The 6,000-nt window shown below is 43.6% G+C and overlaps 1 protein-coding gene across 1 annotated transcript in view; it reads right to left on the reverse strand.

Annotated features, from left to right (window-relative positions):
• Nucleotides 1–5,745, reverse strand: part of P2RY8 (P2Y receptor family member 8) — a 46,068-nt gene extending 40,323 nt beyond the window's left edge. The window contains exon 1 of the mRNA XM_074983316.1: nucleotides 5,705–5,745. The gene's annotated coding sequence lies outside the window, so the exon portion shown is untranslated. The remainder of the gene's footprint in view (nucleotides 1–5,704) is intronic.
• Nucleotides 5,746–6,000: the final 255 nt, after the last annotated feature.

Raw genomic sequence — 6,000 nt, forward strand, 5'->3', positions numbered from 1 at the left:
TAACTGCCCTGTGGCATTGGGGAGGGGGAACTGTAAGTGACAAGTCTCACACCTTGGGGTAGAGTTCTGCAATGTTTTTAAGCAGGGAGAGTCTGAGGGGTCAGCGATGATCCCAGGGGCTAGGCAACTGGACAGCAGGTTCCAGCTATCAGGAGGAAGTGGGTCTGCACTCTGAGGGTCCAGATGCTTAACACACCCTATGGCCTAGGGACAGAGTCCTTCGCAGCTCTCTGCTAGGTAGCGAGGAGAGGATGCCTTATCAGACCTGTGACACAGGCCCATAGGGATGCAATCTTAGGTGGCTTGAGGATTCGTTTGCTTGCTTTTTTGTGGATTTGGGCATGTAGCAATTCTAAATATTTCACAGTGAAGATTTTTTCTGTATGAATTTTCTAATTATTTCAGTACACTCATCTGTCATTTAACAAGTACTTTACAAATGAGTACTTGCTCAAATGAGGAACATATATACCTACCTTTATTCACTACATAAATGAACTTCCCCCACTTACATGAGCAGTGTCCCTGGCCTGGGATGGGGAGACCCACAGCCCCGTGGTTGGAGCCTTCTCTGTCCTTTCCTTCAGACATGCAGCTGTTTGACAGCCCTGTGGCTGGGGGAAGAGAAGGAGAAGGCTCTTAGCCTGGTTCCCTCCCCTGCAATGGTGGGAACGTGAAACTGACCAGTCATGAGCTGATCATTTTCCTGGCCCCACAAGCCATGGGGAGACTGGAACCAGCCTGCCCTTGGTTCCCAGCTCCTGCCACTCTGGGATCCAGGACACTGCCCAGCCCTGGTGGTTTCTGGCTCCCCTCCACTTGCAGGAAAATTTGAGTTATGCAGGAGTTGCAGGAACAACCCCTGGAAAACTTGAGGGTTTACTGTATTAGACACCTCACCCCTGACATCACCCTCAGCCAGGCTTTTACCACTCCTCTTGGTCCCAAACTGCTTCCAGCCTTAGAACCCCCCACAGAAGCCACAAACCACCCCTAGCCTTAGAGCCCTCCAGGAGCCCCAAACTGCACCCAGCTTTATACCCCCTTCAGCCCCAAACTTCCCCAGTCTTAGACCCCCCCGCCATCCCTCAACAGCCCCAGCCTTAGACAGGTCTCCTCCTTCCACAGCCTCTTCATCCGGGCTGCTAGGCTGGGTGGCTCCCCCACCCTTCTGCTCCCAGCAAGTAACTCAGGTGTTAAGGTTTCAGCACCTAGGCATAAGGTAGTTGCTATCCCCAGTGACAGAGACAGCTGCCATCTCCAGCAGTTATTGCTATTGATAGATATCTGCCTGAGGCAGCAGTGTTAAGAGACTAAAAATGGCTTCTTTAACAGCCACATGCAGCTGGAAACTGCTCAGCTGCCGACCTTTAACAAATCTGATGGGACCCATGTTTGGATCCTGACCCCTAGGTTGGAAATTCTTTCTCTACTTACATACCCTACATCCTATTTTGGGTGCCAAACTATTCAAATACATCACAAAAGTACCTAAACTCAAGTGGTTTATGTCAAGTTATAAGCACTTGGAACGAATCAGAGACTTTTACATGTATTTTAATGGGAATTTAGTGTCGCTGTTTTGAGTTTTCGCTTGCAAGCAGAAATTTGGGAACCAATTGTGCTCGTACAGCGAGGGATGAGTGTACTTAATTGGGGGTTCTGCAAGGGCATCTGTGATGGTAGAAATATCAAGAGTCCATCTGTAGTTGAACGTATACCTATAGCAGTTGCAGGATAAAATATGATAGAAAAATATACTTCTTAATGCAACAAGTTTGTATGCCTCGTTCATGTTCATTAGGCCTCCAGGTACTCTACTTCCATGCATCAGTAATGCACATAGGGCATAAACTTTCAGTTATAACATAAATAATGGCTGATTTAACATTTTTTTAAAAGGAGCTACTGTATCAGATCTACTCAGGATTCACCTCATTACCAGGTTTTGTGGAGGTGGATGATTTTTTTTTAAATCAACAACAATGAAAAGTAGGTTTTCAGCCACAACCTTCAAAGGGTTCCTATTAAAAAAGTATACAAAACCAGGAATAAAAAAACCTACATGGAAAATTCAGAGGGCATGCAATCTAACTCTGTGAAAAATGTCTTGCCGAATGGCACTTACTGTCAGAGAAAAACTGCAGTGCATTGCTCATTTTATACCCATTTTTAGAATATGGGCCTAACTATGAAGCTACTACCAGCCTTCCTTTAGGTAATACATGACTCCAAAGGAAAACCAGCTTGACGTTCAGATTCCGGGCAGTTTTCAGGGAGGGCAGTAAGAACAAACAAACAAACTTCATTTCAGTAGTAAATCAAACACATTTGAGCTGGAGCTCAATGAGAATCCCTTCATGCCATTTTTACAGTGTCACTTCTCAGAATGGAACTGCATTTTGAAACATGCGGACAAAGGCAACAGAAGGGGCACAAAACATACGGTAACAAATCGGGAGATTGCGTCAATGAATCAATACTGTAGTATTACGAAAATGAATCCTTACTGATACAAGTGGTCAGCAATGACCTCTGGAACTTCAGTTGACATCCATCCTTTTATTGGTAAGCCAAGCAAACAACATGGAAAGATTGAGAAAGAATAGCTGCAAAACTCCACTACACTATTTTAACAGAACTTCTCACCCACGATAGGGGTGAAAATCCTCAGAGAGCCCCTAAGAACCATACTCCCTGTGTTCCAATAGAAGTTCTATAGAGCAACCACAGCAGGCCTACCTCATGATCCTAACAAAGCTTCTTGAAGCTGAGATTCTGGAAGCCCAGTGACTGGGGTTTGTGTAGTTTTGAAAAAAGGGGAGTAAGGGGGAACATGACAGTGGTCTTCAAAAAATTTGAAAGGATGCCATGAAAAGGTAGATAAAAGTTGTTCTTTCTTGCTACATAGGGCAGGATGTGGGCCAAATGTGTTCGAACTACAGCACAGCAGATTTAGATTCTATCTAAGTCTAGTGACCAGAGGCACTGAGACCTCATCTGGGGTGAGTGAAATCTCTGCTCCACAGCCTTGGCTGAGAGCCAGCTGGCCTTTAGCTCATGCTGTAGAGTGCAGGGCTTTAGACCCTATGCTTGCAGGTTCTATCTCTAGGGCCAGCAACCCAGGTCTGTTGGGGTTACATAAGGAAAGAAGAACTTCCCAGTTGTAGGAGCAGGACAATGGAACAGACTCTCTGGGGAGTTTATAGAAGCACCTTCACTGGAGATTTCAAAAGGAAGCTAGACAGCCATCTGCCCTGGATGGTTTAGACACAACAAATCCTGAATCTCCTCAAGGAGTTAGACTGGGTGACCCTTTTGGTCCTTTCTAATCCTATGGGTCTGTGATTCTCCACCCTCCTGCCTGTAGTTTGTTGGAGCTGGGGGAAGTAGCAGGAGGAATGACCACATTTACCACACCGGCAAATTCTCTTGTAAACCTTTCCATTTCTATCACTACACATGGGGCCACTGTGAGTAGAATGAGCTCCTTTGGCTGGTGGGCTGCATTGAGGGCACAGAATTTGCCCCTCCTCCCAAATAACAAAGTTTATATTCTTGTGCATGCCCCTGCTTCCGGCACTAAACAAGCTTACTCATTCTGACCAAGGATACAATGTGCAACATTTTTAAAAAAGGCTTCTTATTTTTGCATTTTCAGTCTGGTGAAAGCAAATAGCCTGCATAGTTCTTTGCAGGGGTAGGCGAAACTGGGTAAAAATTTCAATAATACCTGGAAATATCATGCAGTAGGCTACAGTGTGCTAGCTGTTCAGATCTGGCTACACAAGAACTTCCTGTGTGACCTTGAGCAAGGCACCTAGGCTCTCTTGGTGTGGTGATTCTGCAACTGAGAGTGAGCATCCCTAGGGTAGGCAGACAGATTTGTGACAGAGAAGGGCTTGCACCGTCTGTTTTATTTATAACAGTTTAAATCCTACTGGTTTTGTTTAATAAATACTCTTTTGTTTATAATCAAGCCCAATGTGAATAATTGTTACTTGAAAAGCACTACCATAGTGCATGTCTCCCTTGCACTGCTAAAGGGGGTTGGGGTAGCTCTGTGGTTTGAGCATTGGCCTGATTAAACCCCTGGTTGTGAGCTCAATCCTTGAGGGGCCCTTGTAGGGTTTTTTTTTTTTTTTTTAATAAAAAGAATTCTGTTTGGTCCTGCTAAGAGGGCAGGGGATTGGACTCAGTGACCTCCCAAGTTCCCTTCCAGTTCTCTGAGATGTGTATCTCCTTTTATTTATTAATGAGCACATTTTTTGCACAGCAAGAGATGGATTTATTTGGGGGTCAATCCCTTTGAGGGGGTTGGCTTCCTGGTGCTGCGCCCTAAAACTGCATCCACCCACAGCTGTGGTATATCAGTGTCTGCATTGCTCTGTGGAAGGAGCGTAATCCCAAGTATGTGCCTTGGCTGGGGGAGATCAGAGGGCCTGGCCCAGCAGGACAGGGCACTGGAGTGCCCCAGAAAGCAAGAAGATGAGTATCAGTGGCCTGATCAGCATACCAGGGAACTTTCCCAATGGGTCTTCTGTGACCCAACTCCATCGCTGGGGTTGTATAAGTACTTTAGACAGAAGTTTCTTAAGAACCCCACTGGAAGTTGATGGGACTTATGTGCATGATTCACATGGGGGCTTTTGAAAAGCTTATCTAGAATCTACTTAGGTCTTTTGCCTATTTACAAAATCTAGAAGGTACTCCTTTAAAAAGACATTCACAATCAGGTAGCCAAAGTCCAATTGTAACTGACTGTGAGCAGAGAAGTTCTTTTTAAAAACTAGCCTATGAAAGCTAAACGTTTCGGGAGACCACTGAATAGAGGTGGGCAGGTGACATCATGTGATTATTATAACTGCCCTAGAAATGACTTTTTTGAAATATGGAAGATCTACTACAGAGGAATAGTATATTGCACAAGATAGTAAATACAACAAGCAAAAGTGCACTGTGCCACAAGACTTCTGTCTGGTGTTAGTCTGTCAGAGTTCTGCTTTTATGCTATGAGGCAGTCATCAGAAGCCTAGGGGGATTATAGCTTTTTATCATCTGGATGAATATTTATTATATTTATTGTGTGCCTGTGTATGCTCGCATGCTGTAAACTTCCCTGCACACGTTTTGCAGCTGCAGTCTCAGAATGACTATAAATCGCAACTCTGCAAAGGTTAAAGATACATATCTAATCCAGATTTTCAAAGAAATGGGGTACAAAGTTTATATTTGTTTCTGTTTCTACCAAGGCTAGAATCTGATTCTCTGCTTTTACAGAATCACTTGAAATTCATTACAGCTTTTACTGTTCTTCCTACTAAGAATAATTACAGCTGATACCCCTTTATTTGAATAGAAGATTTGAACATGTTATGTATCCCGGCTGAAATGAGGGATGCCACTTGTCTTCTTATGGTATCTGCTGTAAAAATTCTGACTGACTGCAAACATACCTTTTTAAAATATGCTGTCACTTTAACCCATAAAATAACCATTTTATTTCTAAATTGCTCAGTCATTGGTGATGCACATGTATACATATGGCTCCTTGCTTTGCAGTGAATATGTTGGGCTCTTTCCATGAGTAAAGAATGAAGGGGGAGAGGAAAAATGAGCCAATCTTTAAGTTCATCTCTTGAGAAACTACTCCTAAAAAAGAATGTGAAAAAAAAAAAAAGAAGAAGAGAAAAGCTGTCCTTACCTGCTCCAGTGTTTATGGTGTAGCGTGAAAAGCACATAAATGACAGACTGGCTGTTAGAAGACGCCTTATGTTTTTTTAGTTCTTGCAGCACGGGGCTCAGGAAATGACAATATATTTATGCAACGGTAGCTGTTTCCTCAAGCTGAAAGTTGCCTGTTTTGATATACCCCTTTAATTAAACTCAGAAAACTTCTTTGTCTCCCGTAAACCTGTTTGATGTCTGATAGCTGTGCTTTCCAGCTGATATGTTTCATAGTGAGAAATGGGGAATGTAAGAATATTTCCAAGTAGTAAA

The sequence above is a fragment of the Carettochelys insculpta genome, chromosome 1 (assembly GCF_033958435.1).
Source record: "Carettochelys insculpta isolate YL-2023 chromosome 1, ASM3395843v1, whole genome shotgun sequence".
Taxonomy (NCBI): domain Eukaryota; kingdom Metazoa; phylum Chordata; order Testudines; family Carettochelyidae; genus Carettochelys; species Carettochelys insculpta.